Source organism: Phyllobates terribilis, unplaced genomic scaffold (assembly GCF_046119375.1).
Source record: "Phyllobates terribilis strain yellow unplaced genomic scaffold, ASM4611937v1 Scaffold_40__1_contigs__length_11209783, whole genome shotgun sequence".
Taxonomy (NCBI): Eukaryota; Metazoa; Chordata; class Amphibia; order Anura; family Dendrobatidae; genus Phyllobates; species Phyllobates terribilis.
The window spans coordinates 7626867-7653534 of NW_027362800.1; the positions used below are offsets into that span (position 1 = coordinate 7626867).

Here is a 26668-nt window from a genome sequence, read left to right on the forward strand (position 1 = left end):
GATACCTTTTTCAGTGAATGTGACATCGTATACACCACGCTTCGGGTAGTCTTGGATTGCCAGGATCTCGGATTTCTGGATTGAAAAAAATTTCACAAGAAGATCATCCACAATAAAACGTAAACCTCTGTTATCTTTACCTCCCTCATGGAAGTAAAACCGCACCGTATGCCGTAACCGGGCATAGGTCGGAATTTCACCTGGATCTGAATCCATGGTGAAACAAGGATTTCCGCAACAGGAAAACGGGGATTTCCGCAACCAATAATGGGGGATTTCCGCAACTAAGGAGTCGCTGAACAATCCTAGGACTGTACAGCTGGGATCGCAACCCGTTGCCCAGGGACTAAGCCCACCTCCTTATAGCAGCAAGGGCCTAAGCCCCACTACAAGAGTGGGACCCGAACCCAAGGCCAAGAGGCGGGGTACCCCAGGCACCTTCCAACTACAACCAATGCCAGTAAAACCAACACTAGATCGCAGCCAAAAGGCCGAGAAGCGATAACCAGAATTGGTTTCCGACTACGGTGCCACCCAAGGATTCTGAAAAGTCCATTTGTGGAGATGGCCACCTGGACTCCCGTTAAGAAGACATGCTGTCAACCTCTAGATCCCTCACATGCCTGCACTTTTCGGCTTGCTGCTGCTGCAATCCACGCGTTTTAGATCTGCATAACTCCACCTCTTTTAGCACAGTACCCTCAACCCCCGGCTGTTCCCACCCGCCTCAACACCGTTGGAAGGGAGGAGAACCAATTAAGGCGGGGGGGGGGGTGGAACGAGCAGCTGTCTACCCTTAGCAGGAGGGTTGCTGATTAATTACCTCTCCTGCTGCTGCTGCTGGCTGTCCAGCAGCAGACTGAAGGTGGCTGCTGCTGTGCGCAGGTATATAAAGGCTCAGAGCCTATTATGACACGCGCAGCCAGCGTTCCATTGCCACATTCCGTCTACTGCAGGCGGGATACCTGGATGGCTGAATGTCACTGAGAAGCTCACAGAGACCGCCATAAGCAACAGTTTAAAAGAATGCCACAGACTAATCAACCAAACTTTTTGGGTTGGTTTCTCTTTTATAGTCTGCAGGCATTAATTGAAAGAAGTCAGTGTTCCAGCAGAGGGAGACAACGTTTCAGAAAAGGCATTGTAGCAAACCAAAAAAGAAATTTTAAGCGCAGCAGAGTAACCAGCTCACATACCTGTTAGCTCAGGTGAGTTTAAAAGGCTGCTGTTGATAACAAGGGCATTTGCTAAATAGATGGTGTGTGTGCAACAATATACTGAAAGGTCAATTATATTGTGCAGCTTATCTCACCACCTGTAGTTATTTAGGTGAAAGCTCCAAAATGCTTGCCTAATATGTCTGTTTATCCAAAAGGAAGTATAGAGGGAGAGCTAGATAGATAGCATTGCATTACATTACATTACATGGCAATGCAATGCACAGTTGCTGAAGTTGAACCAAAATGAGCTTGTCATCTGGCTTCTGCAACTTTTAACATGAAAAATCCAATGAGGAGAAGAAAAGCAAAGCCAAAGAGTCCATCCCAAAATCCGACAAACAAGCAAAATGAACAAAAAGCATTGAATTCAATTCTTTCTGATTTTAGAAACTGCATTAAAGAAGGGGTGCACCGGTCCTGGAGATACTGCAATACCAGGTCAATGCGTGGAGTGGACAGAGCAAGCTCTTTTTCCATCTCCCTGTTCTAAAAATCCATTTAATATATGGTCCCCAGATAGGGGACGTATCAGATATTAAACTGATAAGAACAGATACTACACTTGATCTTAGCCAAAAGGCCGAGAAGCGATAACCAGAATTGGTTTCCGACTACGGTGCCACCCAAGGATTCTGAAAAGTCCATTTGTGGAGATGGCCACCTGGACTCCCGTTAAGAAGACATGCTGTCAACCTCTAGATCCCTCACATGCCTGCACTTTTCGGCTTGCTGCTGCTGCAATCCACGCGTTTTAGATCTGCATAACTCCACCTCTTTTAGCACAGTAGCCTCAACCCCCGGCTGTTCCCACCCGCCTCAACACCGTTGGAAGGGAGGAGAACCAATTAAGGCGGGGGGGGGGGTGGAACGAGCAGCTGTCTACCCTTAGCAGGAGGGTTGCTGATTAATTACCTCTCCTGCTGCTGCTGCTGCTGCTGGCTGTCCAGCAGCAGACTGAAGGTGGCTGCTGCTGTGCGCAGGTATATAAAGGCTCAGAGCCTATTATGACACGCGCAGCCAGCGTTCCATTGCCACATTCCGTCTACTGCAGGCGGGATACCTGGATGGCTGAATGTCACTGAGAAGCTCACAGAGACCGCCATAAGCAACAGTTTAAAAGAATGCCACAGACTAATCAACCAAACTTTTTGGGTTGGTTTCTCTTTTATAGTCTGCAGGCATTAAATGAAAGAAGTCAGTGTTCCAGCAGAGGGAGACAACGTTTCAGAAAAGGCATTGTAGCAAACCAAAAAAGAAATTTTAAGCGCAGCAGAGTAACCAGCTCACATACCTGTTAGCTCAGGTGAGTTTAAAAGGCTGCTGTTGATAACAAGGGCATTTGCTAAATAGATGGTGTGTGTGCAACAATATACTGAAAGGTCAATTATATTGTGCAGCTTATCTCACCACCTGTAGTTATTTAGGTGAAAGCTCCAAAATGCTTGCCTAATATGTCTGTTTATCCAAAAGGAAGTATAGAGGGAGAGCTAGATAGATAGCATTGCATTACATTACATTACATGGCAATGCAATGCACAGTTGCTGAAGTTGAACCAAAATGAGCTTGTCATCTGGCTTCTGCAACTTTTAACATGAAAAATCCAATGATGAGAAGAAAAGCAAAGCCAAAGAGTCCATCCCAAAATCCGACAAACAAGCAAAATGAACAAAAAGCATTGAATTCAATTCTTTCTGATTTTAGAAACTGCATTAAAGAAGGGGTGCACCGGTCCTGGAGATACTGCAATACCAGGTCAATGCGTGGAGTGGACAGAGCAAGCTCTTTTTCCATCTCCCTGTTCTAAAAATCCATTTAATATATGGTCCCCAGATAGGGGACGTATCAGATATTAAACTGATAAGAACAGATACTACACATGATCTTAGCCAAAAGGCCAAGAAGCGATAACCAGAATTGGTTTCCGACTACGGTGCCACCCAAGGATTCTGAAAAGTCCATTTGTGGAGATGGCCACCTGGACTCCCGTTAAGAAGACATGCTGTCAACCTCTAGATCCCTCACATGCCTGCACTTTTCGGCTTAGTGCTGCTGCAATCCACGCGTTTTAGATCTGCATAACTCCACCTCTTTTAGCACAGTACCCTCAACCCCCGGCTGTTCCCACCCGCCTCAACACCGTTGGAAGGGAGGAGAACCAATTAAGGCGGGGGGGGGTGGAACGAGCAGCTGTCTACCCTTAGCAGGAGGGTTGCTGATTAATTACCTCTCCTGCTGCTGCTGCTGCTGCTGGCTGTCCAGCAGCAGACTGAAGGTGGCTGCTGCTGTGCGCAGGTATATAAAGGCTCAGAGCCTATTATGACACACGCAGCCAGCGTTCCATTGCCACATTCCGTCTACTGCAGGCGGGATACCTGGATGGCTGAATGTCACTGAGAAGCTCACAGAGACCGCCATAAGCAACAGTTTAAAAGAATGCCACAGACTAATCAACCAAACTTTTTGGGTTGGTTTCTCTTTTATAGTCTGCAGGCATTAAATGAAAGAAGTCAGTGTTCCAGCAGAGGGAGACAACGTTTCAGAAAAGGCATTGTAGCAAACCAAAAAAGAAATTTTAAGCGCAGCAGAGTAACCAGCTCACATACCTGTTAGCTCAGGTGAGTTTAAAAGGCTGCTGTTGATAACAAGGGCATTTGCTAAATAGATGGTGTGTGTGCAACAATATACTGAAAGGTCAATTATATTGTGCAGCTTATCTCACCACCTGTAGTTATTTAGGTGAAAGCTCCAAAATGCTTGCCTAATATGTCTGTTTATCCAAAAGGAAGTATAGAGGGAGAGCTAGATAGATAGCATTGCATTACATTACATTACATGGCAATGCAATGCACAGTTGCTGAAGTTGAACCAAAATGAGCTTGTCATCTGGCTTCTGCAACTTTTAACATGAAAAATCCAATGAGGAGAAGAAAAGCAAAGCCAAAGAGTCCATCCCAAAATCCGACAAACAAGCAAAATGAACAAAAAGCATTGAATTCAATTCTTTCTGATTTTAGAAACTGCATTAAAGAAGGGGTGCACCGGTCCTGGAGATACTGCAATACCAGGTCAATGCGTGGAGTGGACAGAGCAAGCTCTTTTTCCATCTCCCTGTTCTAAAAATCCATTTAATATATGGTCCCCAGATAGGGGACGTATCAGATATTAAACTGATAAGAACAGATACTACACTTGATCTTAGCCAAAAGGCCGAGAAGCGATAACCAGAATTGGTTTCCGACTACGGTGCCACCCAAGGATTCTGAAAAGTCCATTTGTGGAGATGGCCACCTGGACTCCCGTTAAGAAGACATGCTGTCAACCTCTAGATCCCTCACATGCCTGCACTTTTCGGCTTGCTGCTGCTGCAATCCACGCGTTTTAGATCTGCATAACTCCACCTCTTTTAGCACAGTACCCTCAACCCCCGGCTGTTCCCACCCGCCTCAACACCGTTGGAAGGGAGGAGAACCAATTAAGGCGGGGGGGGGGGTGGAACGAGCAGCTGTCTACCCTTAGCAGGAGGGTTGCTGATTAATTACCTCTCCTGCTGCTGCTGCTGCTGGCTGTCCAGCAGCAGACTGAAGGTGGCTGCTGCTGTGCGCAGGTATATAAAGGCTCAGAGCCTATTATGACACGCGCAGCCAGCGTTCCATTGCCACATTCCGTCTACTGCAGGCGGGATACCTGGATGGCTGAATGTCACTGAGAAGCTCACAGAGACCGCCATAAGCAACAGTTTAAAAGAATGCCACAGACTAATCAACCAAACTTTTTGGGTTGGTTTCTCTTTTATAGTCTGCAGGCATTAAATGAAAGAAGTCAGTGTTCCAGCAGAGGGAGACAACGTTTCAGAAAAGGCATTGTATCAAACCAAAAAAGAAATTTTAAGCGCAGCAGAGTAACCAGCTCACATACCTGTTAGCTCAGGTGAGTTTAAAAGGCTGCTGTTGATAACAAGGGCATTTGCTAAATAGATGGTGTGTGTGCAACAATATACTGAAAGGTCAATTATATTGTGCAGCTTATCTCACCACCTGTAGTTATTTAGGTGAAAGCTCCAAAATGCTTGCCTAATATGTCTGTTTATCCAAAAGGAAGTATAGAGGGAGAGCTAGATAGATAGCATTGCATTACATTACATTACATGGCAATGCAATGCACAGTTGCTGAAGTTGAACCAAAATGAGCTTGTCATCTGGCTTCTGCAACTTTTAACATGAAAAATCCAATGAGGAGAAGAAAAGCAAAGCCAAAGAGTCCATCCCAAAATCCGACAAACAAGCAAAATGAACAAAAAGCATTGAATTCAATTCTTTCTGATTTTAGAAACTGCATTAAAGAAGGGGTGCACCGGTCCTGGAGATACTGCAATACCAGGTCAATGCGTGGAGTGGACAGAGCAAGCTCTTTTTCCATCTCCCTGTTCTAAAAATCCATTTAATATATGGTCCCCAGATAGGGGACGTATCAGATATTAAACTGATAAGAACAGATACTACACTTGATCTTAGCCAAAAGGCCGAGAAGCGATAACCAGAATTGGTTTCCGACTACGGTGCCACCCAAGGATTCTGAAAAGTCCATTTGTGGAGATGGCCACCTGGACTCCCGTTAAGAAGACATGCTGTCAACCTCTAGATCCCTCACATGCCTGCACTTTTCGGCTTGCTGCTGCTGCAATCCACGCGTTTTAGATCTGCATAACTCCACCTCTTTTAGCACAGTACCCTCAACCCCCGGCTGTTCCCACCCGCCTCAACACCGTTGGAAGGGAGGAGAACCAATTAAGGCGGGGGGGGGGTGGAACGAGCAGCTGTCTACCCTTAGCAGGAGGGTTGCTGATTAATTACCTCTCCTGCTGCTGCTGCTGGCTGTCCAGCAGCAGACTGAAGGTGGCTGCTGCTGTGCGCAGGTATATAAAGGCTCAGAGCCTATTATGACACGCGCAGCCAGCGTTCCATTGCCACATTCCGTCTACTGCAGGCGGGATACCTGGATGGCTGAATGTCACTGAGAAGCTCACAGAGACCGCCATAAGCAACAGTTTAAAAGAATGCCACAGACTAATCAACCAAACTTTTTGGGTTGGTTTCTCTTTTATAGTCTGCAGGCATTAAATGAAAGAAGTCAGTGTTCCAGCAGAGGGAGACAACGTTTCAGAAAAGGCATTGTAGCAAACCAAAAAAGAAATTTTAAGCGCAGCAGAGTAACCAGCTCACATACCTGTTAGCTCAGGTGAGTTTAAAAGGCTGCTGTTGATAACAAGGGCATTTGCTAAATAGATGGTGTGTGTGCAACAATATACTGAAAGGTCAATTATATTGTGCAGCTTATCTCACCACCTGTAGTTATTTAGGTGAAAGCTCCAAAATGCTTGCCTAATATGTCTGTTTATCCAAAAGGAAGTATAGAGGGAGAGCTAGATAGATAGCATTGCATTACATTACATTACATGGCAATGCAATGCACAGTTGCTGAAGTTGAACCAAAATGAGCTTGTCATCTGGCATCTGCAACTTTTAACATGAAAAATCCAATGAGGAGAAGAAAAGCAAAGCCAAAGAGTCCATCCCAAAATCCGACAAACAAGCAAAATGAACAAAAAGCATTGAATTCAATTCTTTCTGATTTTAGAAACTGCATTAAAGAAGGGGTGCACCGGTCCTGGAGATACTGCAATACCAGGTCAATGCGTGGAGTGGACAGAGCAAGCTCTTTTTCCATCTCCCTGTTCTAAAAATCCATTTAATATATGGTCCCCAGATAGGGGACGTATCAGATATTAAACTGATAAGAACAGATACTACACTTGATCTTAGCCAAAAGGCCGAGAAGCGATAACCAGAATTGGTTTCCGACTACGGTGCCACCCAAGGATTCTGAAAAGTCCATTTGTGGAGATGGCCACCTGGACTCCCGTTAAGAAGACATGCTGTCAACCTCTAGATCCCTCACATGCCTGCACTTTTCGGCTTGCTGCTGCTGCAATCCACGCGTTTTAGATCTGCATAACTCCACCTCTTTTAGCACAGTACCCTCAACCCCCGGCTGTTCCCACCCGCCTCAACACCGTTGGAAGGGAGGAGAACCAATTAAGGCGGGGGGGGGGGTGGAACGAGCAGCTGTCTACCCTTAGCAGGAGGGTTGCTGATTAATTACCTCTCCTGCTGCTGCTGCTGCTGGCTGTCCAGCAGCAGACTGAAGGTGGCTGCTGCTGTGCGCAGGTATATAAAGGCTCAGAGCCTATTATGACACGCTCAGCCAGCGTTCCATTGCCACATTCCGTCTACTGCAGGCGGGATACCTGGATGGCTGAATGTCACTGAGAAGCTCACAGAGACCGCCATAAGCAACAGTTTAAAAGAATGCCACAGACTAATCAACCAAACTTTTTGGGTTGGTTTCTCTTTTATAGTCTGCAGGCATTAAATGAAAGAAGTCAGTGTTCCAGCAGAGGGAGACAACGTTTCAGAAAAGGCATTGTAGCAAACCAAAAAAGAAATTTTAAGCGCAGCAGAGTAACCAGCTCACATACCTGTTAGCTCAGGTGAGTTTAAAAGGCTGCTGTTGATAACAAGGGCATTTGCTAAATAGATGGTGTGTGTGCAACAATATACTGAAAGGTCAATTATATTGTGCAGCTTATCTCACCACCTGTAGTTATTTAGGTGAAAGCTCCAAAATGCTTGCCTAATATGTCTGTTTATCCAAAAGGAAGTATAGAGGGAGAGCTAGATAGATAGCATTGCATTACATTACATTACATGGCAATGCAATGCACAGTTGCTGAAGTTGAACCAAAATGAGCTTGTCATCTGGCTTCTGCAACTTTTAACATGAAAAATCCAATGAGGAGAAGAAAAGCAAAGCCAAAGAGTAGTGTTGAGCCACCCCCGTAGTGTTCGGGTTCGGTTCGGTTCGTCGAACACCGGGATGTTCGAGGAACTGTTCGTCGAACTGTTCGTCGAACACCTTAGAACACCGTCGAACACCGTTAAAACCAATGGCAGGCAAACAAAAACACATAGAAACACATAGAAAACACCTGCAAAGGTGTCCAAAAGCTGACAAACTGCTCAGAAGACACTCTCTTTAAAAAAGCCGGCCGGCAAATTCAGCAGCGGCATACACCGGTACCCGACAATTTAGACAAGAAGGAATAGAGCATCACACATAGATTAGATAGATAGAAACATGTCAGTCACACATATAAGAAGCACAGTGACAGTGTTGGTTACTGCACTTGTCATTTAGTGTAAAGGATTTATTAAAAAAAATATTAGTGTTTTCATGCACTGTCTCTTTAAAAAAGCCGGCCGGCAATTCAGCATCTGTACCCGACAATTTAGAACAGAAAGAATAGAGCTTCACACATAGATTAGATAGATAGAAACATGTCAGTCACATATATAATAAGTACAGTGATAGTGTTGCTTACTGTACTTGTCATTTAGTGTAAAGGATTTATTTAAAAAAATAATAGTGTTTTCATGCACTGTCTCTTTAAAAAAGCCGGCCGGCAATTCAGCAGCGGTACCCGACAATTTAGAACAGAAAGATAGAGCATCACACATAGATTAGATAGATAGAAACATGTCAGTCACATATATATGAAGTACAGTGATAGTGTTGGTTACTGTACTTGTCATTTAGTATTAAAATAAAGGATTTATTATTAAAAAAATTGGCGTGGGGTTCCCCTTAATTTTAGGCTCTAGCGGAGGTTAAGCAGACGGCTGGGGCAGATGTTTGAAGCCTGGGAAGGGGGTAATACCCACGGAGCTTCCCAGGCTACTAATATCAGCCTCCAGCTGAATACATAGCCTTTACTAGCTATTAAAATGGGGGACCCCCCAAAAAAAATGACGTGGGGTCCCCCCTAATTTAATAGCTAGCAAAGGCTAGGCAGACAGCTGGGGGCTGATATTAATAGCCCAGGAAGGGAGCCATGAATATTGGCCCCCTCCCAGGCTAGAAACACCAGCCGTCAGCCGCCCCAGAAATGGCGCATTCATAGGATGCGCCAATTCTGGCACTTAGCCTCGCTCTTCCACGCTGCCCTGGTGCGGTGGCAGGGGGTAATAGGGTTGGGGTTGATGTCAGCTTATAATGCCAGCTGACATCAAGCCCAGGTTAGTAATGGAGAGGCGTCTATAAGACACCCCCATTACTAACCCCATAGTCAAAGTTAAAAAAAAACACAAACACCCAGAATAAAGTCCTTTAATTGAAATAAAGACACAATCCTTTATTGTTCTAAATTAAACCATACTTACCATCACGCCCATTCCAGCTGAAGCCAACGATCTCCTGCAATAAAAGAAAAATAATAAAGCAACCTCATCCTTACCTTTCCATGGTTCCCACGACAGCTTCAGCTCTGCTACATCGAGATGACAGGCTGGACCGCAGCAGAACGCTGCCATCCAGCCTGTCATCCCGCAGACACTGAGAAGCGCAGGCTTGCTTGCGCTGCTCAGCGTCTCTCTGTGACGACATCCAGATGAGCCGAGTTCATGTCCAATGAACTCGGCTCACCTCATGCACGTCACTGACAGCGTGGGAAAATTCTCACGCTGAAGCGCTGATTGCAGGAGAATTTTCCCACGCTGTCAGTGACGTGCAGGAGGTGAGATGAGTTCATTGGACATGAGCTCACCTCATGCACATCACTGACAGCGTGGGAGTATTCTCCTGCACTCAGCACTTCAGCGTGAGAATTTTCCCACGCTGTCAGTGACGTGCATGAGGTGAGCCGAGTTCATTGGACATGACCTCGGCTCATCTGGATGCCGTCACAGCGAGACAGTGAGGAGCGCAAGCATGCCTGCGCTTCTCAGTGTCTGCGGGATGACAGACTGGATGGCAGCGTTCTGCTGCGGTCCAGCCAGTCATCTCGATGTAGCAGAGCTGAAGCTGTCGTGGGAACCATGGAAAGGTAAGGATGAGGTTGGTTTATTATTTTTCTTTTATTGCAGGAGATCGTTGGCTTCAGCTGGAATGGGTGTGATGGTAAGTATGGTTTAATTTAGAACAATAAAGAATTGTGTCTTTATTTCAATTAAAGGACTTTATTCTGGGTGTTGTGTTTTTTTTAAATACTTTACTAGAAATTCATGGCGGTCATGTCTAATACTGGCGTGACCCCATGAATTTTGGGCTTGGGGCCAGCTGATAATACCAAGCTGGCCCTAACCCCTTTATTACCCAGTGAGCCACCGCACCAGGGCCCTGGATGAGTTGGGTACAGCGCCAGAAGATGGCGCTTCTATGAACGCGCCTTTTTCCGGGGTGGCTGCGGACTGCAATTTGTAGCGGGGGGGGGCCCAGAAAGCTTGGGCCTCCCTGCGCTGCAGATTCCAGCCCCCAGCTGCCTAGTTGTACCTGGCTGGACACAAAAATAGGGCGAAGCCCCACGTACTTTTTTTTTAATTATTTCATGAAATTCATGAAATAATTAAGAAAAAAAGGGCTTCCCTATATTGTTGTGTCCGGCCAGGTACAAATAGGCAGCTGGTGGATGGGGGCAGCCCGTTCCTGCCTGCTGTACCTGGCTGGACACAAATATAGTGCGAAGCCCCACTTCAATTTTTTTAAATTATTTCAGGAAATTCATGAAATAATTAAAAAAAAATTGACGTGGGGCTTCGCACTATATTTGTGTCCAGCCAGGTACAGCAGACAGGAACGGGCTGCCCCCAACCACCAGCTGCCTATTTGTACCTGGCCGGACACAACAATATAGGGAAGCCCTTTTTTTCTTAATTATTTCATGAAATAATTTAAAGAAAATTGACGTGGGGCTTCGCCCTGTTTTTGTGTCCAGCCAGGTACAACTAGGCAGCTGGGGGCTGGAATCCGCAGCGCAGGGAGGCCCAAGCTTTCTGGGCCACCCCCGCTGCAATATGCAGTCCGCAGCCACCCCGGAAAATGGCGCGTTCATAGAAGCGCCATCTTCTGGCGCTGTACCCAACTCATCCAGGGCCCTGATGCGGTGGCTCACTGGGTAATAAAGGGGTTAGGGCCAGCTTGGCATTATCAGCTGGCCCTAAGCCCGAAATTCATGGGGTCACGCCAATATTAGACATGACCACCATGAATTTCTAGTAAAGTATTTAAAAAAAACACAACACCCAGAAAAAAGTCCTTTAATTGAAATAAACACACAATTCTTTATTGTTCTAAATTAAACCATACTTACCATCACGCCCATTCCAGCTGAAGCCAACGATCTCCTGAAATAAAAGAAAAATAATAAAGCAACATCATCCTTACCTTTCCATGGTTCCCATGACAGCTTCAGCTCTGCTACATCGAGATGACAGGCTGGACCGCAGCAGAACGCTGCCATCCTGCCTGTCATCCCGCAGACACTGAGAAGCGCAGGCTTGCTTGCGCTCCACAGTGTCTCTCTGTGAGGGCATCCAGATGAGCCGAGTTAATGTCCAATGAACTCGGCTCACCTCATGCACGTCACTGACAGCGTGGGAAAATTCTCCTGCACTCACCGCTTCAGCGTGGGAGAATTCTCACACTGAAGCGCTGAGTGCAGGAGAATTCTCCCACGCTGTCAGTGACATGCAGGAGGTGAGCTGAGTTCATTGGACATGAGCTCACCTTATGCACGTCACTGACAGCGTGGGAAAATTCTCCTGCAATCAGCGCTTCAGCGTGAGAATTTTCCCACGCTGTCAGTGACGTGCATGAGGTGAGCCGAGTTCATTGGACATGAACTCGGCTCATCTGGATGTCGTCACAGAGAGACGCTGAGCAGCGCAAGTAAGCCTGCGCTTCTCAGTGTCTGCGGGATGAGAGGCTGGATGGCAGCGTTCTGCTGCGGTCCAGCCTGTCATCTCGATGTAGCAGAGCTGAAGCTGTCGTGGGAACCATGGAAAGGTAAGGATGAGGTTGCTTTATTATTTTTCTTTTATTGCAGGAGATCGTTGGCTTCAGCTGGAATGGGCGTGACGGTAAGTATGGTTTAATTTAGAACAATAAAGGATTGTGTCTTTATTTCAATTAAAGGACTTTATTCTGGGTGTTTGTGTTTTTTTTAACTTTGACTATGGGGTTAGTAATGGGGGTGTCTTATAGACGCCTCTCCATTACTAACCTGGGCTTGATGTCAGCTGGCATTATAAGCTGACATCAACCCCAACCCTATTACCCCCTGCCACCGCACCAGGGCAGCGTGGAAGAGCGAGGCTAAGTGCCAGAATTGGCGCATCCTATGAATGCGCCATTTCTGGGGCGGCTGACGGCTGGTGTTTCTAGCCTGGGAGGGGGCCAATATTCATGGCTCCCTTCCTGGGCTATTAATATCAGCCCCCAGCTGTCTGCCTAGCCTTTGCTAGCTATTAAATTAGGGGGGACCCCACGTCATTTTTTTGGGGGGGTCCCCCATTTTAATAGCTAGTAAAGGCTATGTATTCAGCTGGGGGCTGATATTAGTAGCCTGGGAAGCTCCATGGGTATTACCCCCTTCCCAGGCTTCAAACATCTGCCCCAGCCGTCTGCTTAACCTCCGCTAGAGCCTAAAATTAAGGGGAACCCCACGCCAATTTTTTTAATAATAAATCCTTTATTTTAATACTAAATGACAAGTACAGTAACCAACACTATCACTGTACTTCATATATATGTGACTGACATGTTTCTATCTATCTAATCTATGTGTGAAGCTCTATTCTGTCTGTTATAAATTGTCGGGTACAGATGCTGAATTGCCGGCCGGCTTTTTTAAAGAGACGGTGCATGAAAACACAATTATTTTTTTTGATAAATCCTTTACGCTAAATGACAAGTACAGTAAGCAACACTATCACTGTACTTCGTATATATGTGGCTGACATGTTTATATCTATCTAATCTATGTGTGAAGCTCTATTCTGTCTGTTATAAATTGTCGGGTACAGATGCTGAATTGCCGGCCGGCTTTTTTAAAGAGACAGTGCATGAAAACACTATTATTTTTTTTGATAAATCCTTTACGCTAAATGACAAGTACAGTAAGCAACACTGTCACTGTACTTCGTATATATGTGGCTGACATGTTTCTATCTATCTAATCTATGTATGATGCTCTATTCTGTCTGTTATAAATTGTCGGGTACCGCTGCTGAATTGCCGGCCGGCTTTTTTAAAGAGACGGTGCATGAAAACACTATTATTTTTTTTGATAAATCCTTTACGCTAAATGACAAGTACAGTAAGCAGCACTTTCACTGTACTTCGTATATATGTGGCTGACATGTTTATATCTATCTAATCTATGTGTGAAGCTCTATTCTTTCGGTTCTAAATTGTCGGGTACCGGTGTATGCCGCTGCTGAATTGCCGGCTTTTCATGTTTCACTGTTGGCACTGTTCCCATCGATTTGGGCAATCACTGTAATGCCACAACCACCATGGCTGTGGCATTACAGTGAGTGGCAGACAATCCCTGCATGATTGGTGCTCTAAATAGCGCCAGACATGCAGGACACGCTTTTGGTGCACGAACAGTTATCGAACATAACCTCGAACAGCCGAATTTTTTGCAAATCGTTCGGGTTCGTCGAACAACTCGAACACCGCCCAAAACAGCTCGAATTTGAGATTGGCGAACAGTTCTAGTCGAACACCGCTCATCTCTACCAAAGAGTCCATCCCAAAATCCGACAAACAAGCAAAATGAACAAAAAGCATTGAATTCAATTCTTTCTGATTTTAGAAACTGCATTAAAGAAGGGGTGCACCGGTCCTGGAGATACTGCAATACCAGGTCAATGCGTGGAGTGGACAGAGCAAGCTCTTTTTCCATCTCCCTGTTCTAAAAATCCATTTAATATATGGTCCCCAGATAGGGGACGTATCAGATATTAAACTGATAAGAACAGATACTACACTTGATCTTAGCCAAAAGGCCGAGAAGCGATAACCAGAATTGGTTTCCGACTACGGTGCCACCCAAGGATTCTGAAAAGTCCATTTGTGGAGATGGCCACCTGGACTCCCGTTAAGAAGACATGCTGTCAACCTCTAGATCCCTCACATGCCTGCACTTTTCGGCTTGCTGCTGCTGCAATCCACGCGTTTTAGATCTGCATAACTCCACCTCTTTTAGCACAGTACCCTCAACCCCCGGCTGTTCCCACCCGCCTCAACACCGTTGGAAGGGAGAACCAATTAAGGCGGGGGGGGGTGGAACGAGCAGCTGTCTACCCTTAGCAGGAGGGTTGCTGATTAATTACCTCTCCTGCTGCTGCTGCTGCTGGCTGTCCAGCAGCAGACTGAAGGTGGCTGCTGCTGTGCGCAGGTATATAAAGGCTCAGAGCCTATTATGACACGCGCAGCCAGCGTTCCATTGCCACATTCCGTCTACTGCAGGCGGGATACCTGGATGGCTGAATGTCACTGAGAAGCTCACAGAGACCGCCATAAGCAACAGTTTAAAAGAATGCCACAGACTAATCAACCAAACTTTTTGGGTTGGTTTCTCTTTTATAGTCTGCAGGCATTAAATGAAAGAAGTCAGTGTTCCAGCAGAGGGAGACAACGTTTCAGAAAAGGCATTGTAGCAAACCAAAAAAGAAATTTTAAGCGCAGCAGAGTAACCAGCTCACATACCTGTTAGCTCAGGTGAGTTTAAAAGGCTGCTGTTGATAACAAGGGCATTTGCTAAATAGATGGTGTGTGTGCAACAATATACTGAAAGGTCAATTATATTGTGCAGCTTATCTCACCACCTGTAGTTATTTAGGTGAAAGCTCCAAAATGCTTGCCTAATATGTCTGTTTATCCAAAAGGAAGTATAGAGGGAGAGCTAGATAGATAGCATTGCATTACATTACATTACATGGCAATGCAATGCACAGTTGCTGAAGTTGAACCAAAATGAGCTTGTCATCTGGCTTCTGCAACTTTTAACATGAAAAATCCAATGAGGAGAAGAAAAGCAAAGCCAAAGAGTCCATCCCAAAATCCGACAAACAAGCAAAATGAACAAAAAGCATTGAATTCAATTCTTTCTGATTTTAGAAACTGCATTAAAGAAGGGGTGCACCGGTCCTGGAGATACTGCAATACCAGGTCAATGCGTGGAGTGGACAGAGCAAGCTCTTTTTCCATCTCCCTGTTCTAAAAATCCATTTAATATATGGTCCCCAGATAGGGGACGTATCAGATATTAAACTGATAAGAACAGATACTACACTTGATCTTAGCCAAAAGGCCGAGAAGCGATAACCAGAATTGGTTTCCGACTACGGTGCCACCCAAGGATTCTGAAAAGTCCATTTGTGGAGATGGCCACCTGGACTCCCGTTAAGAAGACATGCTGTCAACCTCTAGATCCCTCACATGCCTGCACTTTTCGGCTTGCTGCTGCTGCAATCCACGCGTTTTAGATCTGCATAACTCCACCTCTTTTAGCACAGTACCCTCAACCCCCGGCTGTTCCCACCCGCCTCAACACCGTTGGAAGGGAGGAGAACCAATTAAGGCGGGGGGGGGGTGGAACGAGCAGCTGTCTACCCTTAGCAGGAGGGTTGCTGATTAATTACCTCTCCTGCTGCTGCTGCTGCTGGCTGTCCAGCAGCAGACTGAAGGTGGCTGCTGCTGTGCGCAGGTATATAAAGGCTCAGAGCCTATTATGACACGCGCAGCCAGCGTTCCATTGCCACATTCCGTCTACTGCAGGCGGGATACCTGGATGGCTGAATGTCACTGAGAAGCTCACAGAGACCGCCATAAGCAACAGTTTAAAAGAATGCCACAGACTAATCAACCAAACTTTTTGGGTTGGTTTCTCTTTTATAGTCTGCAGGCATTAAATGAAAGAAGTCAGTGTTCCAGCAGAGGGAGACAACGTTTCAGAAAAGGCATTGTAGCAAACCAAAAAAGAAATTTTAAGCGCAGCAGAGTAACCAGCTCACATACCTGTTAGCTCAGGTGAGTTTAAAAGGCTGCTGTTGATAACAAGGGCATTTGCTAAATAGATGGTGTGTGTGCAACAATATACTGAAAGGTCAATTATATTGTGCAGCTTATCTCACCACCTGTAGTTATTTAGGTGAAAGCTCCAAAATGCTTGCCTAATATGTCTGTTTATCCAAAAGGAAGTATAGAGGGAGAGCTAGATAGATAGCATTGCATTACATTACATTACATGGCAATGCAATGCACAGTTGCTGAAGTTGAACCAAAATGAGCTTGTCATCTGGCTTCTGCAACTTTTAACATGAAAAATCCAATGAGGAGAAGAAAAGCAAAGCCAAAGAGTCCATCCCAAAATCCGACAAACAAGCAAAATGAACAAAAAGCATTGAATTCAATTCTTTCTGATTTTAGAAACTGCATTAAAGAAGGGGTGCACCGGTCCTGGAGATACTGCAATACCAGGTCAATGCGTGGAGTGGACAGAGCAAGCTCTTTTTCCATCTCCCTGTTCTAAAAATCCATTTAATATATGGTCCCCAGATAGGGGACGTATCAGATATTAAACTGATAAGAACAGATACTACACTTGATCTTAGCCAAAAGGCCGAGAAGCGATAACCAGAATTGGTTTCCGACTACGGTGCCACCCAAGGATTCTGAAAAGTCCATTTGTGGAGATGGCCACCTGGACTCCCGTTAAGAAGACATGCTGTCAACCTCTAGATCCCTCACATGCCTGCACTTTTCGGCTTGCTGCTGCTGCAATCCACGCGTTTTAGATCTGCATAACTCCACCTCTTTTAGCACAGTACCCTCAACCCCCGGCTGTTCCCACCCGCCTCAACACCGTTGGAAGGGAGGAGAACCAATTAAGGCGGGGGGGGGGGTGGAACGAGCAGCTGTCTACCCTTAGCAGGAGGGTTGCTGATTAATTACCTCTCCTGCTGCTGCTGCTGCTGGCTGTCCAGCAGCAGACTGAAGGTGGCTGCTGCTGTGCGCAGGTATATAAAGGCTCAGAGCCTATTATGACACGCGCAGCCAGCGTTCCATTGCCACATTCCGTCTACTGCAGGCGGGATACCTGGATGGCTGAATGTCACTGAGAAGCTCACAGAGACCGCCATAAGCAACAGTTTAAAAGAATGCCACAGACTAATCAACCAAACTTTTTGGGTTGGTTTCTCTTTTATAGTCTGCAGGCATTAAATGAAAGAAGTCAGTGTTCCAGCAGAGGGAGACAACGTTTCAGAAAAGGCATTGTAGCAAACCAAAAAAGAAATTTTAAGCGCAGCAGAGTAACCAGCTCACATACCTGTTAGCTCAGGTGAGTTTAAAAGGCTGCTGTTGATAACAAGGGCATTTGCTAAATAGATGGTGTGTGTGTAACAATATACTGAAAGGTCAATTATATTGTGCAGCTTATCTCACCACCTGTAGTTATTTAGGTGAAAGCTCCAAAATGCTTGCCTAATATGTCTGTTTATCCAAAAGGAAGTATAGAGGGAGAGCTAGATAGATAGCATTGCATTACATTACATTACATGGCAATGCAATGCACAGTTGCTGAAGTTGAACCAAAATGAGCTTGTCATCTGGCTTCTGCAACTTTTAACATGAAAAATCCAATGAGGAGAAGAAAAGCAAAGCCAAAGAGTCCATCCCAAAATCCGACAAACAAGCAAAATGAACAAAAAGCATTGAATTCAATTCTTTCTGATTTTAGAAACTGCATTAAAGAAGGGGTGCACCGGTCCTGGAGATACTGCAATACCAGGTCAATGCGTGGAGTGGACAGAGCAAGCTCTTTTTCCATCTCCCTGTTCTAAAAATCCATTTAATATATGGTCCCCAGATAGGGGACGTATCAGATATTAAACTGATAAGAACAGATACTACACTTGATCTTAGCCAAAAGGCCGAGAAGCGATAACCAGAATTGGTTTCCGACTACGGTGCCACCCAAGGATTCTGAAAAGTCCATTTGTGGAGATGGCCACCTGGACTCCCGTTAAGAAGACATGCTGTCAACCTCTAGATCCCTCACATGCCTGCACTTTTCGGCTTGCTGCTGCTGCAATCCACGCGTTTTAGATCTGCATAACTCCACCTCTTTTAGCACAGTACCCTCAACCCCCGGCTGTTCCCACCCGCCTCAACACCGTTGGAAGGGAGGAGAACCAATTAAGGCGGGGGGGGGTGGAACGAGCAGCTGTCTACCCTTAGCAGGAGGGTTGCTGATTAATTACCTCTCCTGCTGCTGCTGCTGCTGGCTGTCCAGCAGCAGACTGAAGGTGGCTGCTGCTGTGCGCAGGTATATAAAGGCTCAGAGCCTATTATGACACGCGCAGCCAGCGTTCCATTGCCACATTCCGTCTACTGCAGGCGGGATACCTGGATGGCTGAATGTCACTGAGAAGCTCACAGAGACCGCCATAAGCAACAGTTTAAAAGAATGCCACAGACTAATCAACCAAACTTTTTGGGTTGGTTTCTCTTTTATAGTCTGCAGGCATTAAATGAAAGAAGTCAGTGTTCCAGCAGAGGGAGACAACGTTTCAGAAAAGGCATTGTAGCAAACCAAAAAAGAAATTTTAAGCGCAGCAGAGTAACCAGCTCACATACCTGTTAGCTCAGGTGAGTTTAAAAGGCTGCTGTTGATAACAAGGGCATTTGCTAAATAGATGGTGTGTGTGCAACAATATACTGAAAGGTCAATTATATTGTGCAGCTTATCTCACCACCTGTAGTTATTTAGGTGAAAGCTCCAAAATGCTTGCCTAATATGTCTGTTTATCCAAAAGGAAGTATAGAGGGAGAGCTAGATAGATAGCATTGCATTACATTACATTACATGGCAATGCAATGCACAGTTGCTGAAGTTGAACCAAAATGAGCTTGTCATCTGGCTTCTGCAACTTTTAACATGAAAAATCCAATGAGGAGAAGAAAAGCAAAGCCAAAGAGTCCATCCCAAAATCCGACAAACAAGCAAAATGAACAAAAAGCATTGAATTCAATTCTTTCTGATTTTAGAAACTGCATTAAAGAAGGGGTGCACCGGTCCTGGAGATACTGCAATACCAGGTCAATGCGTGGAGTGGACAGAGCAAGCTCTTTTTCCATCTCCCTGTTCTAAAAATCCATTTAATATATGGTCCCCAGATAGGGGACGTATCAGATATTAAACTGATAAGAACAGATACTACACTTGATCTTAGCCAAAAGGCCGAGAAGCGATAACCAGAATTGGTTTCCGACTACGGTGCCACCCAAGGATTCTGAAAAGTCCATTTGTGGAGATGGCCACCTGGACTCCCGTTAAGAAGACATGCTGTCAACCTCTAGATCCCTCACATGCCTGCACTTTTCGGCTTGCTGCTGCTGCAATCCACGCGTTTTAGATCTGCATAACTCCACCTCTTTTAGCACAGTACCCTCAACCCCCGGCTGTTCCCACCCGCCTCAACACCGTTGGAAGGGAGGAGAACCAATTAAGGCGGGGGGGGGGGGGTGGAACGAGCAGCTGTCTACCCTTAGCAGGAGGGTTGCTGATTAATTACCTCTCCTGCTGCTGCTGCTGCTGGCTGTCCAGCAGCAGACTGAAGGTGGCTGCTGCTGTGCGCAGGTATATAAAGGCTCAGAGCCTATTATGACACGCGCAGCCAGCGTTCCATTGCCACATTCCGTCTACTGCAGGCGGGATACCTGGATGGCTGAATGTCACTGAGAAGCTCACAGAGACCGCCATAAGCAACAGTTTAAAAGAATGCCACAGACTAATCAACCAAACTTTTTGGGTTGGTTTCTCTTTTATAGTCTGCAGGCATTAAATGAAAGAAGTCAGTGTTCCAGCAGAGGGAGACAACGTTTCAGAAAAGGCATTGTAGCAAACCAAAAAAGAAATTTTAAGCGCAGCAGAGTAACCAGCTCACATACCTGTTAGCTCAGGTGAGTTTAAAAGGCTGCTGTTGATAACAAGGGCATTTGCTAAATAGATGGTGTGTGTGCAACAATATACTGAAAGGTCAATTATATTGTGCAGCTTATCTCACCACCTGTAGTTATTTAGGTGAAAGCTCCAAAATGCTTGCCTAATATGTCTGTTTATCCAAAAGGAAGTATAGAGGGAGAGCTAGATAGATAGCATTGCATTACATTACATTACATGGCAATGCAATGCACAGTTGCTGAAGTTGAACCAAAATGAGCTTGTCATCTGGCTTCTGCAACTTTTAACATGAAAAATCCAATGAGGAGAAGAAAAGCAAAGCCAAAGAGTCCATCCCAAAATCCGACAAACAAGCAAAATGAACAAAAAGCATTGAATTCAATTCTTTCTGATTTTAGAAACTGCATTAAAGAAGGGGTGCACCGGTCCTGGAGATACTGCAATACCAGGTCAATGCGTGGAGTGGACAGAGCAAGCTCTTTTTCCATCTCCCTGTTCTAAAAATCCATTTAATATATGGTCCCCAGATAGGGGACGTATCAGATATTAAACTGATAAGAACAGATACTACACTTGATCTTAGCCAAAAGGCCGAGAAGCGATAACCAGAATTGGTTTCCGACTACGGTGCCACCCAAAGATTCTGAAAAGTCCATTTGTGGAGATGGCCACCTGGACTCCCGTTAAGAAGACATGCTGTCAACCTCTAGATCCCTCACATGCCTGCACTTTTCGGCTTGCTGCTGCTGCAATCCACGCGTTTTAGATCTGCATAACTCCACCTCTTTTAGCACAGTACCCTCAACCCCCGGCTGTTCCCACCCGCCTCAACACCGTTGGAAGGGAGGAGAACCAATTAAGGCGGGGGGGGGGGGGTGGAACGAGCAGCTGTCTACCCTTAGCAGGAGGGTTGCTGATTAATTACCTCTCCTGCTGCTGCTGCTGCTGGCTGTCCAGCAGCAGACTGAAGGTGGCTGCTGCTGTGCGCAGGTATATAAAGGCTCAGAGCCTATTATGACACGCGCAGCCAGCGTTCCATTGCCACATTCCGTCTACTGCAGGCGGGATACCTGGATGGCTGAATGTCACTGAGAAGCTCACAGAGACCGCCATAAGCAACAGTTTAAAAGAATGCCACAGACTAATCAACCAAACTTTTTGGGTTGGTTTCTCTTTTATAGTCTGCAGGCATTAAATGAAAGAAGTCAGTGTTCCAGCAGAGGGAGACAACGTTTCAGAAAAGGCATTGTAGCAAACCAAAAAAGAAATTTTAAGCGCAGCAGAGTAACCAGCTCACATACCTGTTAGCTCAGGTGAGTTTAAAAGGCTGCTGTTGATAACAAGGGCATTTGCTAAATAGATGGTGTGTGTGCAACAATATACTGAAAGGTCAATTATATTGTGCAGCTTATCTCACCACCTGTAGTTATTTAGGTGAAAGCTCCAAAATGCTTGCCTAATATGTCTGTTTATCCAAAAGGAAGTATAGAGGGAGAGCTAGATAGATAGCATTGCATTACATTACATTACATGGCAATGCAATGCACAGTTGCTGAAGTTGAACCAAAATGAGCTTGTCATCTGGCTTCTGCAACTTTTAACATGAAAAATCCAATGAGGAGAAGAAAAGCAAAGCCAAAGAGTCCATCCCAAAATCCGAGAAACAAGCCAAATGAACAAAAAGCATTGAATTCAATTCTTTCTGATTTTAGAAACTGCATTAAAGAAGGGGTGCACCGGTCCTGGAGATACTGCAATACCAGGTCAATGCGTGGAGTGGACAGAGCAAGCTCTTTTTCCATCTCCCTGTTCTAAAAATCCATTTAATATATGGTCCCCAGATAGGGGACGTATCAGATATTAAACTGATAAGAACAGATACTACACTTGATCTTAGCCAAAAGGCCGAGAAGCGATAACCAGAATTGGTTTCCGACTACGGTGCCACCCAAGGATTCTGAAAAGTCCATTTGTGGAGATGGCCACCTGGACTCCCGTTAAGAAGACATGCTGTCAACCTCTAGATCCCTCACATGCCTGCACTTTTCGGCTTGCTGCTGCTGCAATCCACGCGTTTTAGATCTGCATAACTCCACCTCTTTTAGCACAGTACCCTCAACCCCCGGCTGTTCCCACCCGCCTCAACACCGTTGGAAGGGAGGAGAACCAATTAAGGCGGGGGGGGGGGTGGAACGAGCAGCTGTCTACCCTTAGCAGGAGGGTTGCTAATTAATTACCTCTCCTGCTGCTGCTGCTGCTGGCTGTCAGGCAGCAGACTGAAGGTGGCTGCTGCTGTGCGCAGGTATATAAAGGATCAGAGCCTATTATGACACGCGCAGCCAGCGTTCCATTGCCACATTCCGTCTACTGCAGGCGGGATACCTGGATGGCTGAATGTCACTGAGAAGCTCACAGAGACCGCCATAAGCAACAGTTTAAAAGAATGCCACAGACTAATCAACCAAACTTTTTGGGTTGGTTTCTCTTTTATAGTCTGCAGGCATTAAATGAAAGAAGTCAGTGTTCCAGCAGAGGGAGACAACGTTTCAGAAAAGGCATTGTAGCAAACCAAAAAAGAAATTTTAAGCGCAGCAGAGTAACCAGCTCACATACCTGTTAGCTCAGGTGAGTTTAAAAGGCTGCTGTTGATAACAAGGGCATTTGCTAAATAGATGGTGTGTGTGCAACAATATACTGAAAGGTCAATTATATTGTGCAGCTTATCTCACCACCTGTAGTTATTTAGGTGAAAGCTCCAAAATGCTTGCCTAATATGTCTGTTTATCCAAAAGGAAGTATAGAGGGAGAGCTAGATAGATAGCATTGCATTACATTACATTACATGGCAATGCAATGCACAGTTGCTGAAGTTGAACCAAAATGAGCTTGTCATCTGGCTTCTGCAACTTTTAACATGAAAAATCCAATGAGGAGAAGAAAAGCAAAGCCAAAGAGTCCATCCCAAAATCCGACAAACAAGCAAAATGAACAAAAAGCATTGAATTCAATTCTTTCTGATTTTAGAAACTGCATTAAAGAAGGGGTGCACCGGTCCTGGAGATACTGCAATACCAGGTCAATGCGTGGAGTGGACAGAGCAAGCTCTTTTTCCATCTCCCTGTTCTAAAAATCCATTTAATATATGGTCCCCAGATAGGGGACGTATCAGATATTAAACTGATAAGAACAGATACTACACTTGATCTTAGCCAAAAGGCCGAGAAGCGATAACCAGAATTGGTTTCCGACTACGGTGCCACCCAAGGATTCTGAAAAGTCCATTTGTGGAGATGGCCACCTGGACTCCCGTTAAGAAGACATGCTGTCAACCTCTAGATCCCTCACATGCCTGCACTTTTCGGCTTGCTGCTGCTGCAATCCACGCGTTTTAGATCTGCATAACTCCACCTCTTTTAGCACAGTACCCTCAACCCCCGGCTGTTCCCACCCGCCTCAACACCGTTGGAAGGGAGGAGAACCAATTAAGGCGGGGGGGGGTGGAACGAGCAGCTGTCTACCCTTAGCAGGAGGGTTGCTGATTAATTACCTCTCCTGCTGCTGCTGCTGCTGGCTGTCCAGCAGCAGACTGAAGGTGGCTGCTGCTGTGCGCAGGTATATAAAGGCTCAGAGCCTATTATGACACGCGCAGCCAGCGTTCCATTGCCACATTCCGTCTACTGCAGGCGGGATACCTGGATGGCTGAATGTCACTGAGAAGCTCACAGAGACCGCCATAAGCAACAGTTTAAAAGAATGCCACAGACTAATCAACCAAACTTTTTGGGTTGGTTTCTCTTTTATAGTCTGCAGGCATTAAATGAAAGAAGTCAGTGTTCCAGCAGAGGGAGACAACGTTTCAGAAAAGGCATTGTAGCAAACCAAAAAGAAATTTTAAGCGCAGCAGAGTAACCAGCTCACATACCTGTTAGCTCAGGTGAGTTTAAAAGGCTGCTGTTGATAACAAGGGCATTTGCTAAATAGATGGTGTGTGTGCAACAATATACTGAAAGGTCAATTATATTGTGCAGCTTATCTCACCACCTGTAGTTATTTAGGTGAAAGCTCCAAAATGCTTGCCTAATATGTCTGTTTATCCAAAAGGAAGTATAGAGGGAGAGCTAGATAGATAGCATTGCATTACATTACATTACATGGCAATGCAATGCACAGTTGCTGAAGTTGAACCAAAATGAGCTTGTCATCTGGCTTCTGCAACTTTTAACATGAAAAATCCAATGAGGAGAAGAAAAGCAAAGCCAAAGAGTCCATCCCAAAATCCGACAAACAAGCAAAATGAACAAAAAGCATTGAATTCAATTCTTTCTGATTTTAGAAACTGCATTAAAGAAGGGGTGCACCGGTCCTGGAGATACTGCAATACCAGGTCAATGCGTGGAGTGGACAGAGCAAGCTCTTTTTCCATCTCCCTGTTCTAAAAATCCATTTAATATATGGTCCCCAGATAGGGGACGTATCAGATATTAAACTGATAAGAACAGATACTACACTTGATCTTAGCCAAAAGGCCGAGAAGCGATAACCAGAATTGGTTTCCGACTACGGTGCCACCCAAGGATTCTGAAAAGTCCATTTGTGGAGATGGCCACCTGGACTCCCGTTAAGAAGACATGCTGTCAACCTCTAGATCCCTCACATGCCTGCACTTTTCGGCTTGCTGCTGCTGCAATCCACGCGTTTTAGATCTGCATAACTCCACCTCTTTTAGCACAGTACCCTCAACCCCCGGCTGTTCCCACCCGCCTCAACACCGTTGGAAGGGAGGAGAACCAATTAAGGCGGGGGGGGGGGGTGGAACGAGCAGCTGTCTACCCTTAGCAGGAGGGTTGCTGATTAATTACCTCTCCTGCTGCTGCTGCTGCTGGCTGTCCAGCAGCAGACTGAAGGTGGCTGCTGCTGTGCGCAGGTATATAAAGGCTCAGAGCCTATTATGACACGCGCAGCCAGCGTTCCATTGCCACATTCCGTCTACTGCAGGCGGGATACCTGGATGGCTGAATGTCACTGAGAAGCTCACAGAGACCGCCATAAGCAACAGTTTAAAAGAATGCCACAGACTAATCAACCAAACTTTTTGGGTTGGTTTCTCTTTTATAGTCTGCAGGCATTAAATGAAAGAAGTCAGTGTTCCAGCAGAGGGAGACAACGTTTCAGAAAAGGCATTGTAGCAAACCAAAAAAGAAATTTTAAGCGCAGCAGAGTAACCAGCTCACATACCTGTTAGCTCAGGTGAGTTTAAAAGGCTGCTGTTGATAACAAGGGCATTTGCTAAATAGATGGTGTGTGTGCAACAATATACTGAAAGGTCAATTATATTGTGCAGCTTATCTCACCACCTGTAGTTATTTAGGTGAAAGCTCCAAAATGCTTGCCTAATATGTCTGTTTATCCAAAAGGAAGTATAGAGGGAGAGCTAGATAGATAGCATTGCATTACATTACATTACATGGCAATGCAATGCACAGTTGCTGAAGTTGAACCAAAATGAGCTTGTCATCTGGCTTCTGCAACTTTTAACATGAAAAATCCAATGAGGAGAAGAAAAGCAAAGCCAAAGAGTCCATCCCAAAATCCGACAAACAAGCAAAATGAACAAAAAGCATTGAATTCAATTCTTTCTGATTTTAGAAACTGCATTAAAGAAGGGGTGCACCGGTCCTGGAGATACTGCAATACCAGGTCAATGCGTGGAGTGGACAGAGCAAGCTCTTTTTCCATCTCCCTGTTCTAAAAATCCATTTAATATATGGTCCCCAGATAGGGGACGTATCAGATATTAAACTGATAAGAACAGATACTACACTTGATCTTAGCCAAAAGGCCGAGAAGCGATAACCAGAATTGGTTTCCGACTACGGTGCCACCCAAGGATTCTGAAAAGTCCATTTGTGGAGATGGCCACCTGGACTCCCGTTAAGAAGACATGCTGTCAACCTCTAGATCCCTCACATGCCTGCACTTTTCGGCTTGCTGCTGCTGCAATCCACGCGTTTTAGATCTGCATAACTCCACCTCTTTTAGCACAGTACCCTCAACCCCCGGCTGTTCCCACCCGCCTCAACACCGTTGGAAGGGAGGAGAACCAATTAAGGCGGGGGGGGGTGGAACGAGCAGCTGTCTACCCTTAGCAGGAGGGTTGCTGATTAATTACCTCTCCTGCTGCTGCTGCTGCTGGCTGTCCAGCAGCAGACTGAAGGTGGCTGCTGCTGTGCGCAGGTATATAAAGGCTCAGAGCCTATTATGACACGCGCAGCCAGCGTTCCATTGCCACATTCCGTCTACTGCAGGCGGGATACCTGGATGGCTGAATGTCACTGAGAAGCTCACAGAGACCGCCATAAGCAACAGTTTAAAAGAATGCCACAGACTAATCAACCAAACTTTTTGGGTTGGTTTCTCTTTTATAGTCTGCAGGCATTAAATGAAAGAAGTCAGTGTTCCAGCAGAGGGAGACAACGTTTCAGAAAAGGCATTGTAGCAAACCAAAAAAGAAATTTTAAGCGCAGCAGAGTAACCAGCTCACATACCTGTTAGCTCAGGTGAGTTTAAAAGGCTGCTGTT

At 45.6% G+C, this 26668-nt stretch overlaps 15 non-coding genes across 15 annotated transcripts; all 15 read right to left on the minus strand.

Moving 5' to 3' along the window:
• Positions 1-1621: 1621 nt before the first annotated feature.
• LOC141189212 (U2 spliceosomal RNA) lies at positions 1622-1812 on the minus strand. Its single transcript, XR_012263279.1, has one exon. It is a non-coding gene; the product is annotated as a U2 spliceosomal RNA (small nuclear RNA).
• A 1124-nt stretch (positions 1813-2936) lies between these two features.
• LOC141184661 (U2 spliceosomal RNA) lies at positions 2937-3127 on the minus strand. Its single transcript, XR_012259395.1, has one exon. It is a non-coding gene; the product is annotated as a U2 spliceosomal RNA (small nuclear RNA).
• Positions 3128-4249: 1122 nt separating this feature from the next.
• On the minus strand, positions 4250-4440 carry LOC141189213 (U2 spliceosomal RNA). The gene has a single exon (XR_012263280.1). It is a non-coding gene; the product is annotated as a U2 spliceosomal RNA (small nuclear RNA).
• Positions 4441-5561: 1121 nt separating this feature from the next.
• Positions 5562-5752, minus strand: LOC141189214 (U2 spliceosomal RNA). Its single transcript, XR_012263281.1, has one exon. It is a non-coding gene; the product is annotated as a U2 spliceosomal RNA (small nuclear RNA).
• Positions 5753-6869: 1117 nt separating this feature from the next.
• LOC141189215 (U2 spliceosomal RNA) lies at positions 6870-7060 on the minus strand. The gene has a single exon (XR_012263282.1). It is a non-coding gene; the product is annotated as a U2 spliceosomal RNA (small nuclear RNA).
• A 6887-nt stretch (positions 7061-13947) lies between these two features.
• Positions 13948-14138, minus strand: LOC141189216 (U2 spliceosomal RNA). The gene has a single exon (XR_012263283.1). It is a non-coding gene; the product is annotated as a U2 spliceosomal RNA (small nuclear RNA).
• A 1116-nt stretch (positions 14139-15254) lies between these two features.
• On the minus strand, positions 15255-15445 carry LOC141189217 (U2 spliceosomal RNA). The gene has a single exon (XR_012263284.1). It is a non-coding gene; the product is annotated as a U2 spliceosomal RNA (small nuclear RNA).
• Positions 15446-16565: 1120 nt separating this feature from the next.
• Positions 16566-16756, minus strand: LOC141189218 (U2 spliceosomal RNA). Its single transcript, XR_012263285.1, has one exon. It is a non-coding gene; the product is annotated as a U2 spliceosomal RNA (small nuclear RNA).
• Positions 16757-17877: 1121 nt separating this feature from the next.
• Positions 17878-18068, minus strand: LOC141189219 (U2 spliceosomal RNA). Its single transcript, XR_012263286.1, has one exon. It is a non-coding gene; the product is annotated as a U2 spliceosomal RNA (small nuclear RNA).
• A 1119-nt stretch (positions 18069-19187) lies between these two features.
• On the minus strand, positions 19188-19378 carry LOC141189220 (U2 spliceosomal RNA). The gene has a single exon (XR_012263287.1). It is a non-coding gene; the product is annotated as a U2 spliceosomal RNA (small nuclear RNA).
• Positions 19379-20501: 1123 nt separating this feature from the next.
• Positions 20502-20692, minus strand: LOC141189222 (U2 spliceosomal RNA). Its single transcript, XR_012263289.1, has one exon. It is a non-coding gene; the product is annotated as a U2 spliceosomal RNA (small nuclear RNA).
• Positions 20693-21815: 1123 nt separating this feature from the next.
• LOC141189223 (U2 spliceosomal RNA) lies at positions 21816-22006 on the minus strand. The gene has a single exon (XR_012263290.1). It is a non-coding gene; the product is annotated as a U2 spliceosomal RNA (small nuclear RNA).
• Positions 22007-23127: 1121 nt separating this feature from the next.
• LOC141189224 (U2 spliceosomal RNA) lies at positions 23128-23318 on the minus strand. The gene has a single exon (XR_012263291.1). It is a non-coding gene; the product is annotated as a U2 spliceosomal RNA (small nuclear RNA).
• A 1118-nt stretch (positions 23319-24436) lies between these two features.
• LOC141189225 (U2 spliceosomal RNA) lies at positions 24437-24627 on the minus strand. Its single transcript, XR_012263292.1, has one exon. It is a non-coding gene; the product is annotated as a U2 spliceosomal RNA (small nuclear RNA).
• A 1122-nt stretch (positions 24628-25749) lies between these two features.
• LOC141189226 (U2 spliceosomal RNA) lies at positions 25750-25940 on the minus strand. The gene has a single exon (XR_012263293.1). It is a non-coding gene; the product is annotated as a U2 spliceosomal RNA (small nuclear RNA).
• Between the last annotated feature and the right edge of the window lie 728 nt (positions 25941-26668).